Below are 18,415 nucleotides of genomic sequence, written 5' to 3'. Positions count from 1 at the left end.
GAGAAATGCATCATTAGATAATTTCATCATTGTGCAAATACCACAGAGTGTGCTCACACAAACGTAGATGGTATAACTTACTAAACACCTAGGCTGTCTAGTACAGCCTTTTACTCCTGGGCTACAAACCGGTACAGCTTATTACTATACAGAATACCATAGGCAAATGTAACACAATGGTATTTGTATATATAAACATATCTAAACATAGACAAGGTACAGTAAAATATGGTGTGAAAGATTTAAAAAATGGTATGCATGTATAAAGCACTTACCATAAGTAAAGCTTGCAGAACTAGAAGTTACTCTGGGTGAGCTGGTGAGTGAGTGGTGAGTGAATGTGAAGGCCCAGGACATTACTACACACTACTGTAAACTTGATGAACACTGCACCCTTAGGCTACACTAGATTTTTTAAAAAGTAAAGTAATTGCACTACAATGTTACTACAGCTATGACGTCACTAAATGATGAGAGGTTTTTCAGCTCCATTAATCTTACGGGATCACTGTTGTATATGTAGTCCATAGTTGACCAAAACATTGTTATGCAGCATGTAACTAATGTAAATATTACAAATCACATCTCACTACTGAGCTTTTGCTTCAAAGTAGATAGGTGCTTAAAGATAAGAATTTGCCATCCCTTCAGTTGGTCTCAGTGCCTAGGTCTAGGTATGTACATTTTGCTGTGTTGAGTGTGATTCTGTTATTCAGACATGTAATGTTCATACAGCATGGCCTCTAATATCCAGCCTGTAGTGCCCAGCCAAAGAAACAGCAGTTTGATCCTGTGCTGGAAGAGAAACTGCTATTTGGGCTTGCTGAGCAATTGTATAGGTCTCCAGTGTGGCCTGCAGATGTGGCAACAAGAGATTGTCATGTAGTCTCTTTGATATACACACGTGTGCACCCCACATGTAAGCCTACACCCTTTTAAATTCTACATATATTTTATATATCGCATATATAGTTTTATTGTTCTAGATTGCTGTATGTGCATTATATCTTTGTGCAAAACACAATTTTGTACAATGTGGTATACAAAAACCACATACATTGTACTTTATGGATGACTTGAGATTTTTCAAGAAAAATGTCAATTCTGTACAATCTCAGACTACGTTTATTTGCACATGCTCCTTTCTAGAACATGGCACCCCAGAAATATCTCTTTCAGTTACTAGCTGTTTAGTACCAACTTTTCAGGCTCACAAACTAGTGGTTTGTTCAATGTTACATAGTTAGTAGGCAAATTACTATTCTGGTTCTGATCTAGAATTATAAGCAAATGTCCTATTTCATTGCATCAGACCTTCCCTTCTTCCCCGGTGTAAGAGAGATCAAGTCTTCTTGGCCCAGTAGCAATGTCTTCTGTCCAGCTAACAAGAATGGCACAGGAGGCTCGGGGTACACTTCTCATTACAAGGCCTGGAGGGAAGTACTGCTTCTCCACACAGAGCAGGTAGGACAAAAATTGAGTGTTTGCACAAAGCGAGTGATTATTCCATAAGGAGGTGAAGGTAACACATAGATTTGTCACCTTATTTACATTTTCTGTCTTCTTCTGTCTAGGCAAAGGGGGTAACAGAAACCTGCTCAGTATTTTTATAAAGTAAATTCTGCCTAGTATCATTGAATTTCCTTTAGCACATCCATAGACATACAACAGAACAGATAGGAGAAAGAAACATAAATAACAGGAAGTGCTGGGCCATGTCATGCCTGTAATCCCAGCACTTTGGGAGGCCGAGGTGGGTGGATCACTTGAGATCAGGAGTTTGAGACCACCCTGGCCAACATGGCAAAACCCCGTCTCTACTAAAAATACAAAAAATTAGCTGGGCATGGTGGCGTGTACCTGTAATCCTAGCTGTCAGGAGGCTTAGGCAGGAGGATCGCTTGAACCCAGGAGTTGGAGGTTGCAGTGAGCTGAGATCATGCCACTGCACTCCAGCCTGGGTGACAGAATGAGATTGTCTCAAAAAGTAATAATAATAAATAACAGAAGTTCCAGTGGTCACAGGACCAGATGTTGTGAGATCGTTGTAATTCCAAATATTAAATTTCCATATTGTTCTAATATGACTTAAGTAATTCATCTGGGGAATGAAACAGATTTTTCAAAAGCACCTTCAGAATTTGGACTGAGAAAATATCACTATATGTGTATTTATATTTTTTTAAAAAGTAGCTGAGTGATTAAACATTATTTCCTGTTTATTCAGTATACCCTATAATTGACAATGTGGTAGACCCTGGGTATATAATGGTAAACAACACGAACATACCTTGTGATTGTACGGTCAAGGTTTTCCTTGAAAAATCTCTTTAATTACTCTTAAAGTACAATGTATATAGTTTTTATATATCACCTTTACAGAAATATACATTTTATCTCTGTATGAAATATACAGAAATCTAAAACATAAAGTTATATATGCAATATATATAATACATGTATTTAAAACAGTGTGAATTTATGTATATACGTACACACATATCAAAGAGAATACACATGCACGAATGATAGTTTCTTGTGGCCATATTAAGCCATCTTTGCATTTTAAGGATAATTTCTACTTGTAGATAAACACATTATCTAAACACACATTGTAGAGTCACACTCTGCCGCACCCATCTAATTTGTCGTATTTTTGGTAGAGGTGGGGTTTCGCATGTTGCCAAGGCTGGTCTTGAACTCCTGGGCTCAAGTAGTCCGCCTACCTCAGCCTCCCAAAGTGTTGGGATTACGTGCCTAAGTTAGACATAATATCATACCCAGCCTAGTATGATAGTATTTCATTCCTAGGAAAACCAAGAGCAACTGAGAAATTATTAGAATGAATAAGAATTATAGAGTAAATAGATGTAAGGCAAATATTTAAAAATCAATAGTTCTTCCTTATGATAGCAGTAATTGTTTAGAAAACAGAAAACCATTTAGAACAGTAACAGAAAATATAAAATTATAAATGAGCCAATGTGAAGAAACCTAAAACTCTACTGGGATGTTGGAGGGTACAGGGAAAGGAATATCATGTTCCTGAATGGGAAGTCCAACAATTACAGATACCCGTTTTTCTCATTAAATTACAGGTGTAGCCTAATTCTCTTCTTTAAAAAAAAAAATATGTGTTTGAGAAATTAGCAAGGTAATTTTTAATTTTGTCTGAGAAACTATAAACAGATAAAAGTGAGGTATCTTTTGAGTGGAAAATGAAGGACAGAGGGCTAACCCTGTGGCTTATTAGTTATCAAAATATACCGTACAATTAGAGTAAATGAAAGAGTTGAAAACTGGCATACGCATTGATAGTAAAGTTGGTAAAAAGAAATAGAGATCCCAGAAACACTCTAAATATGATAAAGAAGTCATCAGAAATTAGGAGAAAAAGGAAGACTTAGTATTAATGTTTTTGAGAGTATTAAATACTTAGGAAAATAGACATTTGAATCTTTATTTCATCTTACATACCAAAATAAAGTCTAGGTAAGTTGAAGAGTAAATTGAAAAAGAGTATTCTTATGCCTAGTGTCATTTTAAAAAGATATTTATGTGAATGGGGAAATACCTTCCAAAGCTTCAAGAATTGTAAGTACTCAAAAGGGGAAAGATCATTCGTTTGACTCTCAAATAAAATCTTGGCGCATGGCGAAGTGCCCCACTAGTCCAAGCTACTCAGGAGACTGAGGCAGGAAGACTGCTTGAGCCCAGGAGTTCAAATTCAGCCTGCTAGCAAGACTCCCTATCTTAAAAAACAAAAAACAAAAAAAAACCTCTCTCACCTCCTTTCCCCGCAACCCCCATACAAGTGAACAAATTAAAAGATGTATGTACCAGAATTAGAGTCCTGCAAAAACTCAATAGATGTCTGTCTTTAAATTTTTACTGCAAGTACTTTCAAAAGCACCATGACCTATATGGATGAATGAGCAAAGAATTTGAGAAGTTGGGCTCATTTACTAAAGAGGAAATGCAGATACAAGCATAAGGGAAATGTTTTTCCCTGACAGGTATTAGAAGAAGTGAAATTTTAAGATGTAGTGATTTTTTTTTTTTTTTTTAACTTTTAGAGTTAGCAAAAGTATTTTTCTAATGATGTTTTTGCTGGTGAGGGTGGCATCAAATGTGCTTCTCCGTTTATTTCCACTGGCAGTGTAAATTGGTTTAACCCTTTTGGAAAGCATGTAAACAATTTGCATGCCTTTAAAGTCAACATACTATTTAACCCAATAATTCTCTTTGCAGCATTAGATATAATTACAACAGCTTATGTATTTAACAAGTAAACTTTTACATCTCCCATGGAAATAGCTTGTCATAGAAAATGTTTATGAAGAGTTTACAATAATTTGCAGAAATGTTTTTGTAGTGAAAAAAGATACAATATTATATATACTATGTGAGTGCAAGTATACAAAACTATAGAAAACAAATAAACCAAAAATATCCAGACAAAAAATCTGTAAGAGAATACATAAAATATGGTAATATGGTGTCTGAGGTACATTTTCTTTTGGTTTCATCATTCATCTTTGCACCACTGTGTTTCCAATACTTACAGAGCACAGTCCCAGGCCCATAATAGACATTTCAGTCAGTGCTTAAGTGAATAAATTTCTGTAATAAACATGGGTTACATTTACATTGAAAGAAATATGAATACAATTCCCATTCAAGTTAAGAAAATGAAATATGTGGGAAGCACTCTAGAAAGGAAACTGATTAATACCTTACAATTAGATTTTGTTTTAAGAATGTTTTCACATCTCTGTTTTATGCAGTCCTTTTCTGTTCTAATTTAATAACATCATTACTTACCTAAGTTAGAAATTTGTGCTCACCGGCCGGGCGTGGTGGCTCATGTCTGTAATCCCAGCATTTTGGGAGGCCAAGGCAGGTGGATAACCTGAGGTCAGGAGTTCAAGCCTGACCAACATGGCAAAACCCCATCTCTACTAAAAACATAAAATTAGCCAGGCGTGGTGGTGCATACCTGTAATCCCAGCTATTCAGAAGGCTGAGGCAGAAGAATCGCTTGAACCTGGGAGGCGGAGGCTGCAGTGAGCCACGATCGCACCATTGTACTCCAACCTGGGCAACAAGAGCGAAACTCCATCTCAAAAAAAAAAAAAAAGAAAAGAAAAGAAAAGAAATTTCTGCTAACCTTGATTCTATCCCTTCTGACCTGCCAAATCCAACTGATTACCAAATCTTAGGTATTCTTTCTTAGAATTGTCCCTGGATTTTAGCCCCATCTTTTCTCATCATCACTGCCTTAGTTTATTCCTTTCCCATTTCACTTTACTATCACTACCTGTCCTACTTTTCTACTCTCCTCTTTTATTTACCACACTGCTGCAAAAATTATCAGGTAAATAGCAGAATTTTGTGTGTGTGCTCTTATAAATAGGTTGTATGGAAGAGATTGGGGGGAGATTAACACTGCTTTCACACTGCTATTAAGATAATCACCCTAAAATATGAAATTGATATGCTTAAAGCTTAGCAGTTCTTATGACCTATATTGATGCTTGTCAAACTTGGGTTGTATAAGATCACTTAGCAGACTTGATAATGTGCAAATTATCCTGACCCTAGAAATTCTGGTTCGGTAGATCCATAGTACTAGGAACCCGAATTTCATTTTTATTTTTATTTTTTGAAACAGAGTCTCACTCTGTCACCCAGGCTGGAGTGCAGTAGCTGATGATAACTCACTGCAGCCTTGAATTCCCGGGCTCAAGTAGTTCTCCCACCTCCACCTCCCATAGCGTTAGGATTGCAGGCATGAGCCACTGTGCTGAGCCTGGAACCTGGATTTTAATAAGCCTTCCCTCTCATGATCCTTACACATATGATCCCAGGACAAGATGTTGAAGAACAGACCTTGGGAAAACATGCAGTCTTATTAATTTACTGTAATTCTCACAATTTGACATCAGCCTTCTTTTCTGTGCTCGTTTTCTACATTTTTTTCTCATGGACACCTTACAGTCTAGTCACTCTGAACAGCTACACGCTCACCTAGGTCGTTGTGGACTCCTGTTCTTATGCTCATGCTGTTCTGTGGTTTACAGCCTTTTTTGCTATGGCTTCTCCTACCCAGTAACATGTTGATCTTGGTACACTGTCTTCAGTTTATATATAATCTGAGTAAAGTATTCCCAGACTCACTCTCCTAGACAGAGTCTGTCTCTCCCTCTTCTGTATTTCCATAGCCTCTATTTATTACAACACACATATACTAAATTACACTTATTTTCATACTTTCCTCACTAAACCATAAGCCTCTTGAGGTCAGGGATGCCATATTTTAGATATTTTATTTATCTTATAGTAAAAGCCTGGCAGAAAATAATTGCATACTAAATATTTGTGAAATCATTAACAATCCAATAAAGAAGGCAAGAAGTAATTAGTCCCATTTTCAGTGAGGAAAATGATGATGTCTTGAGAAATTAGTATTTGCGTATAGTTACCTAGCTTGTAAGTGTAGGCTCAAGACTTACACATAAGAAATCTGGCTTCTTTTCTGGTTTTGGTCTTTACAGAAAAGATAGAGAATAAACTGTAAAATTACCCCTTCCATTTTCTTCCCATACGGCTCCCGTGTTCGTTTAAATTACCACCTCCATTTTCTACCTATACAGCTCACATATTTATGTTTTATCATGTTATGAGTAAAAATGTTTTAATAAACTTTTACATCATATTCACACTATAAAAATAAAATAATGCCTATTTCTCTAGGGTATGAACAGATTGCTGGATATTAAGCCATTTGTCTCTCACTTTCACATCTAACCTTTATTGTGCTTTGTAATGCTTATTTATTTCTCTTGCAGAAAGAGTGTTATAGTGCCTCATGGGATGTCTACAAATATTTGTTTAATCAAATGAGTTGATATTTATATAAGAAACATTTTATTCTGCAACAATTAAGGCAGTATTCAAATGGGTTTCCACTGTAGTTTTGAAAGCTCACTTTCCAAAGTTTAGATATGTTTAGCCTTACTGTAGACTTCACTCTTAAGGTGTTGATGGAAATCAACGACCAGCTGCAAAATTCAGATCCAGTATGCCATAGGATACATCTAGCCACGGTTTAAACCAAATGTTAGCAATGAAATATTTAGTAGCAACTGTTCTTTTAAAAGAAACATTTTAGATAATTAGAGTTGTCTTGTAATATCTTATACCCAGCTGTCAGCTTTTTACTTTTTCTGCCAATATTTCTGGAACTGAAACCAAGAAAATGGAAATTAGGGCACCACACTTTGAAATACATTAAACACTTGAAAAGCTGTTAAATCTTATAGGATTTCCAAAAAGAGTTCTTCAGTGCCTCAGAATATTTTTATAAAAAGCTAATATCTACAATAACCCTCCCCAGTATTAAGCTGAAATATATACATACCTTAGTAAATAATAGGAGCATTTGAGGAATGGAAGAATTGCCTCTATTAATAGCTACTGGACTTGAAGATTATTAAATTTGAACATTCTAATTTCACTTTTGAAAGTTTCTGATACTGTTTCTTAATTTTGTTACCATGTTTAATCAGCATATCACTATCCTTTCATTCATTTCTTTAGCTTTTGTTACTGTCTTTCTACTTTTAAGATACTTATATCTTCATTTTTTACGACATCAACTTTCAGTAGTATTCCTGATTCCCCACTGTGTTAGATAGTGATGCGTCCCATTCTTCCTGTCAAGTCTTTCCCACCCTTCCACAAAATGTTATATATAAGGTTACTTTTTATATTGTCAAGTATTGATAACATTTGTATTCTGTTCTATAACCATATTTAAGTCCTCCTATGTTTTAACTATAGATAGATTTTAATAGTTGAACCTAGTAGCATTTACATTAATATTATATAAAAATGTTTCACTTTACAACCAAATAGAGTACCACGGTTGGATTTCTTTTTCTGAATCTGTGTCCAACATCATGAACTACACAATGAACATTCTTTGCATTCAGATATGGTTTGTCTTTTCACATATTCCACATACTGCTCAAGATTGTGCTCTTTTGCTTCATTTTAAGCATAATGTTATACATTTTTTGTTTTGCCCTAAAGTTTCCAATTACTTTTCTTTTTTCTATTGTTGAAACAACAGAAACAGCATTCAACCTGCCATTAATGCTGCTGGACTTCTCAGTTCTTCATCTGCTGCTTCAAACCTGTTGGATTGTTTTTCCTGAACACTTTTTACTTTGGAATTCAGATTTCATCTTCAAGTTTGGGCATATTACTTTCTGTGATTAAAGTTTATCTCAGGACTACTTTTTCTTAATGATTTGCTTACGTTATTTGACCACTGGTTCAGTTCCACCATTTCTAGCATGTGGTCTCTTCCTCTTTCTTGACCTCTACCTTTGGTTGACTAGAGTAATTAGTCAATTAAGTGCCTTAGAATTGGTTCAGGGGAAGTAAAACTTTGGATACCTAATGGTCTGAAAATACCTTTATTTTGTCTTTACACATGATAGTTTGCTGAGTATAGAATTCCTGGTCAAATTATTTTCCAGCATTTTAATTACTGCATTGTTTTTTACTTGTTATTGATGAGAATAGCATTTCCAGTCAGATAATTTTTCTCTTGCAGACTGCTTGTTTTTCTCTCTGAAAGCTTTTAAGCTTTTATCTATATCTTTTATTGTCTAGTATAGTTTTTTACATTTATTCTGTCCACTGGTCCCTTTTAATCTGAACATGTAAGTCTCTCCAGCTCTCAAATGTTTTTCTTTTGTATCTTTAATTTCCTTTCTTCCATTTTTCTCTTACTTCAGAACTTGTGGAATAAGGAAGTATTAAGTTGTTGAACCTCTTTGATTTATTGTATATCTTTTTCACCTTTGTTTCATTATGTGTATCTTTTTGCTCTATGTTCTAGCATTTTTTAAAATTTTGCAAATATAGGTGAAATTTTATACCCTTACGGTTATATTTTTACATTGTGTTTGTTATTCTAATAAGATTCATTTCAATGTAAGGTATAAATTGAAAACCCACTCTTTTTTCCCAAATGTCTAGCCATTTCCAGCTGGTCTCTTCCCTATTGATTTGAAATGATACCTTTATCATGTAACACATTCTGTGTCTTTTTCTTTAATTTCTGGGTTTGTTTTTTCTTTTTTCTTTTTTCTTTTTTTTTTTGTCTGACTGTTCATGAGCCATATCTTACCATTGTGATTATTTTAGTTTCATAATTTTTTTTTCCAGAGAAGAGAAAGTTTGGTTAAACTTTTGAGACATGTATTTACTTTCCCACGTCAACAATCATGGACTATCGTGTTATGTTTATGAGTGGCTGAGTCATATCTCCTGAGGAAAACATAGCACCGTTAAGTGCTATGGCATCCTATAGAGAACTTCAGTCTTTGGTTATACTGTTAAGACCTACCTCTTGGTTTCACAGCCCCACAAGCCCCCTTTGAAGTGACCTATCCGGTAGGGCTAGACCTTTCTCTCCCCCTACCTTCTCCCCTCCCCTAATTTTTCTGGTCTCCTGCAATTTTTTTTTTTTAACATTAGAATCAGCATGCTTAATTCTACACACAGACACAAAAATCCTATTGTTATTTTATTGGGATTACATCAGATGTATAGATTATCTAAGGAAGAATTGACATCTTTGTGAATTGATTGTCTTCCTATCCAAGAATGTGGAATGTTTTTCCATTTGTTCAATCTTTTGTGTTACTTGGGAGCATTTTAAAGTTTTCTTCATTTATTTTAAAGCAGTAAAAATTCATTTTTTTTTCTGTTCACATGACTAATCAATTCTACCAGGACCATCTATTAAATAATCTGTCCTAATTAAAGGTTCTGGGGTTTTTCTCTATACAAAATTGCAGCAACTATTGTACTTAAGTTTGCTTCTGAACTCACTTCTGTTCTCTGGATCTGCATGGGCCAATACTATTCTATTTGTATAACTAAGGATTTAATACCTACTTAAATGAGCCCCTTCTCATTACCCTTCTTTCAAACATTCAGTATATTAAAAGCTATTATAACACTTCTTACTCTGTTTTAGAGGTGGACATAGACATTACACATGTACAAAAAGAAAACTGCAAGCCAATCTCACTTAAAGTATTAGTTATCTTAAAATAATTAGCAGATTCAGTAGTTTGTTAAAACACACACGCATCATAGCCAAATGGCATTTATTCTAGAAATACAAGGGTCATTTTAATCTTAGGAAATCCATATCAGACATTAATTATCTCTCTTTCCCTCCCTCCCTTCTTTCCTCCCTCTTCTTTTCTCCAGCACAGACGTGCGTGTGCACGTGCGCACGTGCGCGCGCGCGCGCGCACACACACACACACACACACACACACGACCTTAGTAAAATAGGAATAGAAAGCTATTCTTTGACGAATTAAGTAATAGATATACCAAAGCAGAAGCTTCAATCAGGCTTAATAATGAAAGACTCACATTGTCATTCATATTACGAATAATTCAAGAAACAATAGCTATTTTTTTGTCTTTTATAAGGAAAAGAAAAAATATAAAGGAGAGGACATATTTGCACATTTTAATTTCCTGTATCAGCTTCTCCTGACCACTCGCTCACATTCTTCCCCAAGTGAAGCCAATGTTGGTAATGGAGTGAATTCTGGAGTAGGGGGAACATTGGAGGGTACACATTTGTTCATATATACTTTTTAACCCAGATTTTTAATTGTATTAGTATAAAATTGTGGTAAACATGTTTTCATTTTAAATATCTTGTGAACCTATAATTACATTACCTTTTTAAATTTTTATTTAATTTCTATCATCAAAATAAGTGTATCTTCCAGTAATGACAGTGTGAGGAGGTTAGATGATTTCCTTCCTCAGAAAACAGGCATCAAAATACTGGAGTAACTGTGTTAATGTCAGCCAAAATAGATTGTAAGAAAAGGAGTATTATTAGAGATAAAGAGGAACATTTCAAAATTATAAAGTGACACATATGGCGGGAAAATATAAAAATTCTAAATGTATATGCACTTAACAAGAGAGGCACAAAATCCATGAAACAAAGATTGATAGAACTGAGAGATGAAATTTATTGGCAATTCAATATTTAGAAGAGTTGGAGATTTTAATACTCTTCTCTCAGCAGTTGATAGAATAAACAGAAAACAGGATACAGAAGACATGAATAAAGCAATCAGCCAACTCCATCTAATTGACATCTGCAGAATACCCAACAACAGTAGAAAACACATTATTCTCAAGTGCATTGGAAACGTTAGCCAGGGTGAATAGTATACTGGCCCACAAAAATGAAATGTTTTAATAAATGTGAAAGAATTGAAATTATATGATATGTTTTGCAACTACAAAGGAATTAAAAATCATGGAGAGAAATAAGGAAAATGGAAAGAAATAAGGAAAATCCCCAAATATGTGGAAATGAATACATGTCTGAGTAACCCATGGGTGAAAAAATAATTCACTGGGTAAAATAGAAGATATTTTTAACTGAGTGAAAATGAACACAAAATATAAGAAAATATTTGGTATGTAGCTCTCAAGCAGTGCTAAGAAAGAAATGTTTGGCTTTAAATGCTTATGCCAGAAAGGAAGAAAGGCATAAAATCAATTATCTAAGCTGCTACCTTAAGAAGCTAGAAAAGAGGCTGGGCGCGGTGGCTCAAGCCTGTAATCCCAGCACTTTAGGAGGCCGAGACGGGCGGATCACGAGGTCAGGAGATCGAGACCATCCTGGTTAACACGGTGAAACCCCATCTCTACTGAAAAAATACAAAAAACTAGCCGGGCGTGGTGGCGGGCGCCTGTAGTCCCAGCTACTCGGGAGGCTGAGGCAGGAGAATGGCGTAAACCCGGGAGGCGGAGCTTGCAGTGAGCTGAGATCTGGCCACTGCACTCCAGCCGAAAGAGCGAGACTCCGTCTCAAAAAAAAAAAAAAAAAAAGCTAGAAAAGAAAGAGTAAAGTATACCCAAAGTAAGTAGAAGAAAGGGAGTAATAAAGATCAGAACAGAAATCAAGGAAGTCAAAAGCTGGTTCTTTAAAGAGTTCAGTAAATCTTTAGAGAAAATGATCAAGAAGGGATGTAAGTTAGAAATACTGAGAATGAAAGAATGGTTGTTATTACAGACACTATAAATACTAAAAAGATAAAGGAATATTATGAACAAGTTTACAACAACCAATTTGACAACTTAGATGAAATGAACAAATTGAAAGATACTAATCACCAAAAGTGATTCCAAAAGAAGTAGAAAATCTAAATAGACCTATATAGAGTAAAGAAATTGAATTAGTAGTTAAAAATTTCCAATAAAGAAAATCTGGGCTCTGATGGCATAGCTAGTAATTCTGTCAAACACTGAAGGAAGAAAAAAATACAAGCCCCACCCACATTTTCAGAAAAGCAGGAGGAAGGAGATCATCACAGTTCATTTTATGAAGACAGCATTACTAGATACCAAAGCCAACACAAAGGCATCCCAGGAAAACTAGCAGCCAGTATTCCTCATAAACGTAGACACAGAAATCCTTAGCAAAATATTAGCATGTTTAATTAGCAATATTATATTTAAAAGGATAATACTATACATCATGGTCAAGTAGGATTTATCCCAGCAATGCAAGGCTGACTTAACATAGAAATATCAATTCTGTTTAATACACCATACTAATGAGATAAATTTGAAAACAAAAAAAAAAGTGATCATCTCGATAAACGCAGAAAAGTATTTGACAAAATTCATTACAAAGTTATAATACAAACTCTTAGCAAACCAGGAATTGAAGGCAACTTCCTCAACCTGATAAAGGATGTCTATGAAAAAAAAAAAAAAATCATACTTCATGGTGAATGATTTTATAGTTTTCCACTTAAGATGAAGAACAAGGCAAGGATGTTTGCTCTTACTGCTTTTATTCAACATTATCCTGGAGGTCCTAGCCAATGTAGTAAGGCAAGAAAAAGAAATTAAAGGATACTCGGAATGGAAAGGAAGAAGTAAAACCAAATAGATGGCATATATAGAGAAAGTTCTAAAGAATCTACCCCCCCCCAAAAAAAAACACTACTAGAACAAGTGACTTAGGCAAGGCTGTAGAGTAAAAGATAACCAACAAGAATTATATTTCTAAATACTAGCAATGAACAATCCAAAAATGAAATTAAAAACAAAATCATTTACAATAGTATCACATAGCTAAATAGTTAGTAATAAACTTAAGAATAGATACACAGACCTCTGCACTGAACACTACAAAATATTGTTGATAGAAGTTAAAGAAGAACTAAGTTGAGAGGTACACTATATTCATGAATTGGTACACTATGTTCAATGTAGTCCCAATCAAAATCTTGTCAGGTTTTCTCATAGAAATAGACAGACTGGTTCTAAAAGGTATATGGAAGTGCAAAAAACATAACCGCACACAAAAACTACAAAATCTGAACACAGGTACCTGATTTGTACTTGCTATAAAGCTACAATAATCAAAATAGTACAGTATTAGCGTAAGGATAGACATATAGATGAATGAAAGAGATTTGAGAATCTAGAAAGAGTAATTCTTAACATAATAATATTTTTCAATTAATTTCTTATTTTGGACAATTGGTACATCCTATAGATCTTTTTCCCGTGATTTAATGAAATGTAACGTAGTTTTCTTTTTATTGAACATTTTTGCGTTTATATTATATGTTACCTTATCTGTTAATAAAAACACATAAATAAATAGGTTAGGTATTATTTATGTGGTAGCTGAGTTTCAACAAAGGTGCTAAGGTAATTCAATGGGAAAAGAATAGTCTCTTCAAAAAGACCGGGCACGGTGGCTCACACCTGTAATCCCAGCACTTTGGGAGGCTGAGGCGAGCGGATCACGAGGTCAGGAGATCAAAACCGTCCTGGCTATCACACTGTGAAACCCCGTCTCTACTAAAAATACAAAAAAAAAAAAAAAAAAAAAAAAAAAAAAAAAATTAGCCGGGCGTGGTGGCGGGCGCCTGTAGTTGCAGCTAGTCCGGAGACTGAGGCAGGAGGATGGTGTGAACCCGGGAGGCGGAGCTTCCAGTGAGCCGAGATCATGCCCCTGCACTCCAGCCTGGGCGACAGAGCGAGACTCGCGGCGTCTCAAAAAAAAAAAAAAAGGTGCTAGAATAACAAATTTATTAAAAATGGATTGATGGATTGATGGTTCGTAGACCTAAACTTAAGTGCTTACCCCAGTAATTACCTACGTGGTGTATTGACTGCAAAGAAATAACACTTGTAAAGGTGGGTTGTGGAAATGTTTTTTTGTTTTTGTTTTGAGGTGGAGTTTCGCTCTTGTTGCCCAGGCTGGAGTATAATGGCACAATCTCGGCTCACTGCAACCTCTGCCTCCCGGGTTCAAGCGATTCTCCTGCCTCACCTCCCAAGTAGCTGGGACTACAGGCGCCTGCCACCACACCTGGATAATTTTTTGTATTTTTAGTAGACACGGGGTTTCGCTATATTGGCCAGACTGGTCTCGAATTCCGGACTTCAGGTGATCCACCCGGCTCGGCCTCCCGAAGTGCTGGGATTACAGGTGTGAGCCACTGTACCCGACCCGGAAGTGTTTTAAAACTTAATTGTAGTGGTGGTTTTTACAACTATACATTCACCAAGACTCATCAAACTGAATTTTAATTTATACCTCAGGTAAAGCTAAAATAAAATAATATATGCATATTATTTTCAAATTACAGCTGAAAGGTTAATAAAAACATCAGGCGGGCATGGTGGCTCACACCTGTAATCCCAGCACTTTGGGAGGCCGAGGTGGACGGGTCACGAGGTCAGGAGTTCAAGACCAGCCTGGCCAACACAGTGAAATCCTGTCCCTACTAAAAATACAAAAAAATTAGCTGGGCGTGGTGGCAAGCACCTGTGATCCCAGTTCTCGGGAGACTAAGGCAGGAGAATCGCTTGAACCTGGGGAGGCCGAGGTTGCAATGAGCGGAGATTGTGCCTCCGCACTCCAGCCTGGGCAACGGAGCTAGACTCCATCTCAGAAACAAACAAAACATCAGTTCATTACTGTATCTCACTTACCCCCAGCCCCCTCACAACTTTGTCTTGTCCCATGTCATGCTTCAGGAAACCACTTTCAACTATTTAAGCTACTACTATGGTGTTTGCCACCTTATAATAATGGGGTATATTGCTCTGTCGTGGTCCACCAATATTCGACATTATTCATTAGCTTTCTCATACAGTTTTAACGCTCATATCTTCTTTTGACTTATCATCCTATATTTAATCATTACTGGTTAAATCCACATTTAGTTATTTCATTATTCAGTGACCATATAGTAATAAAGCAAATGCTACATGGGGTTATTTTTTTTCTGTTACAACTTTGCTGTTGTTTTTTAATTAATTGCTTCATCTTAGAAATTTGCTTAGTTACCATTGTGTCTGAATTTGTCTTTCAATGAGCTTCAGTCCATCTTTGCAGTAAGTCTCATATGTGATAATTAGTTTAGTTATTTTCCTATAATAGCCTTTGTAGCGCCTTCAGTATTTCTGATTTAATCTTGATTGCTTGCTGCGTCTGTTTCACAGCTGTTATCTCAAGACTCCTTTTTGTCCTCATCCTGGAAATTCCCTACACCTGCTTCCTGTGTTGAAGCCTTGATTCCTATGCCCCATACCTTCATGGTGACTACCTCATTCTATAGGAGCTTATCCTCTCATGGCATCTTGAAGAGAGATAACTAGGAGGTAAATGTTTTGAGATTTTACATACCTGAATATGTGTTATTCTGCTCGTACAATTATGTGATATTTTAAGTGAGTGTAGAATGCTAGATTGAAAATCATTTTTACCCAGATATTGCTCTGGTATCTTCCAGCTTTCAGTTTTGCTATTTAGAGTTCTAAGTGCCTGTTTCCTCATTTTTTATTTTTTATTTTTCTCTCTGGAAGTGATTAATCTCTTCATTTCTGGTGTTCTGAAATTTTATGGTATGGTATCTTGGTGTGTGTCATTTATCTATTGTGCTGTGTACTCCATAAGTCCCTGCTGCTTACAGATTTACATTTTTCTATTCTTGGAAGTATCCTTGCCTTTTTTGATATTCCCTCCCTCCCCTTTGTTTTCATTATTCTCTCTGGAACTCCTACTAGGCAGATATTACACTTCCTAGATTGCTTTTCTAAATTTTTACCTTTCCCTCCTCTTACACATCCCTTTCTTTTTATTCTGCCTTCTGGAAAATTGCCTTAACTTTAACTTCGAACTTTCGTTGAATTTTTTTTTTTTTTTTTTTTTTTTTTCAGTTCTTATTCCCTGGTCTTATTGGTTCCTCTGCATAAGGATGCAATCTTTTATCTTTAATTACAGTTTCTTTGACATTTTCCTCTGTGCCATCATTCTGTTTCTCACCACTTCTGTTTCATTTTGGTCTCAATCTTTAATATTGGAGACATTCCTCAAATGCATGAAGATCCTCGGTGGTCATTCATATTTAAAAGATACGAAAAGCTGACCGAAAGCTCTGGGTATGAAGTCAGAGCTCTTGTCTATTGGTAAACTCCGCTATAGGAAATCTTTGTATCACCATTTTTCTCTAGGTTAGTTTTGTTTTCTCTAGTTTTGAATACTTTCCAGAGGAAATCTATAGTCTTCTCTGTGGGGGCTGCTTATGTTTTAGAGAAATACTGAAGAAAGGGACTTTGGGTCTCATTAGAGTTGCACATAATCTTTTGGTTTTAGTCATATCTACTTCATCCATATCTACTTCTGTATCTGTTGAAGTCCAAAGCATCTTGAGTTTAGTTTTTCGAGAAATTATGCCTTCTGATTTCTGCATGATTGGGAAGTCACTGAGTACACCAACTGGAGTTGGAGACCTGGAATTCCAGTAGTTCCAGGAACCTCCTAGTCCTGAACTTTATGGGGTTTCAGGAGAATTGGCTGGGTTCTTTAGGCACTTAAATTTAACATTTCTCACCTCTGGTGAGTCTTTCCCCCCCCCCCCCCCCCCCGTCTTTGTATATTATGGTTTAGGGTTACAGTTTTCCAGCTTCATCAAAGAAAGAGTTTCTTTCATTCTCCTTATTTAGAAATGATTGGTGACTTTACTCAGATATTTTAAGATCAGAAGTATATGCTACCCCTTTTTTATAAACTATTCTGCAGCTATTCCTTCACGACTTTGCTACATCTTGGTGATCTTTTCATGTCACTACCTACAAGTCTATGTCATTGATATTAATGGCTATATAGTAGTCCATAAAATGCTTTATTATAATTTATGAAATCTCCCTATTGATGAAGATTTTGGTGGTTTGTAGTTTTTGCTTTCATGAATATTGTTGCGATTAATATTGTTTGGCTTACTTTTGGTTGAATTTTTACAAAGAGATCCGTATAATAAGTTCCCAGTAGTGAGGTTGCCCAATGTAAGAATAAGTGCATTTAAAATTCGAATCATATTGTCAGACTGTTTCCCAGAAAGTTTACATTCCTACCAACAATCTGAGAGGGCTATCTTTGCAGTTACTAGGTTTCATCAAACTTGTTTTTTTCAATATGATAAGTTTAGAAATGGGGATATATTTTTGTTTTTATTTGCATTTTTAAATATTTTTTTAGGTTGGTTGGCTATTTAAACTTCTTTTTCTGAAAACTTTGTATGTATAGCCTTTTAAAATTCTTATTGACTTGACTAAACTATTTGTAAATTACAGAAGTTAGCCCTTTGTCATATGTGTGTTGCAGGTGCTTTCCCAGTTTGCCAGTGGTCTTTCATTTTGGTTTATGGTACTATTGCTAGACCAGAATCTTTGACTTTTATTTAGTGAGATTTACCCATCTTTTTCTGTGTGGCGTCTTGGTATTATAGCATTAATATATAAACTATAGTTTCCTTTTTTTGTTGTTTTTTTTTTTTTTTTAGATGGAGTCTCACTGTGTCGCCCAGGCTGGAGTGCAGTGACCCAGTCTCCACTCACTGCAACCTCCGCCTCCTCGTTTCAAGTGATTCTCCTGCCTCAGCCTCCTGAGTAGCTGGGATTACAGGCACCTGCCACCACTGCCAGCTGATTTTTCTATTTTTAGTAGAGACAGGGTTTCACCATGTTGGCCAGGCTGGTGTCAAACTCCTGATCTCAGGTGATCTGCCTGCCTCAGCTTCCCAGAGTGCTGGGATTACAGGCATGAGCCACCGCGCCCGGCCTATAGTTTTTCTTTATCTGAACAATAACTAATTATAAAATATAGTGGAAGAGAAAAACCTATTCAGAAAATTAACAAAAAGATCACTTATCTAGAAATAAACTTAAACCATAGCAGAGCTTATATGAAGAAATCTTTTAAAACTGAGCAAGGATTTGTTGGACAAGACAGCACTAATCTCAAAAGAAAATT

General features: G+C 35.8%; 1 protein-coding gene and 1 non-coding gene across 8 annotated transcripts in view; one reads left to right on the top strand and one right to left on the bottom strand.

The window, feature by feature from the left end:
* PIK3CA (phosphatidylinositol-4,5-bisphosphate 3-kinase catalytic subunit alpha) overlaps window positions 1–18,415 on the top strand; it is an 88,782-nt gene that overhangs the window by 11,446 nt on the left and 58,921 nt on the right. The window contains exon 1 of one of the 7 annotated variants that reach the window (XM_073023434.1): window positions 15,607–15,765. The exons of the other annotated variants lie outside the window; for them this stretch is intronic. The gene's annotated coding sequence lies outside the window, so the exon portion shown is untranslated. Of the gene's footprint in view, window positions 1–15,606; window positions 15,766–18,415 lie in introns of those variants that run through there. 7 annotated transcript variants of the gene reach the window in all.
* On the bottom strand, window positions 9,335–9,466 carry LOC119620776 (small nucleolar RNA SNORA25). Its single transcript, XR_005237326.1, has one exon. It is a non-coding gene; the product is annotated as a small nucleolar RNA SNORA25 (small nucleolar RNA).

This window comes from Chlorocebus sabaeus, chromosome 15 (assembly GCF_047675955.1).
Source record: "Chlorocebus sabaeus isolate Y175 chromosome 15, mChlSab1.0.hap1, whole genome shotgun sequence".
NCBI lineage: Eukaryota > Metazoa > Chordata > Mammalia > Primates > Cercopithecidae > Chlorocebus > Chlorocebus sabaeus.
This window is presented reverse-complemented; position numbering and strand designations above follow the sequence as displayed.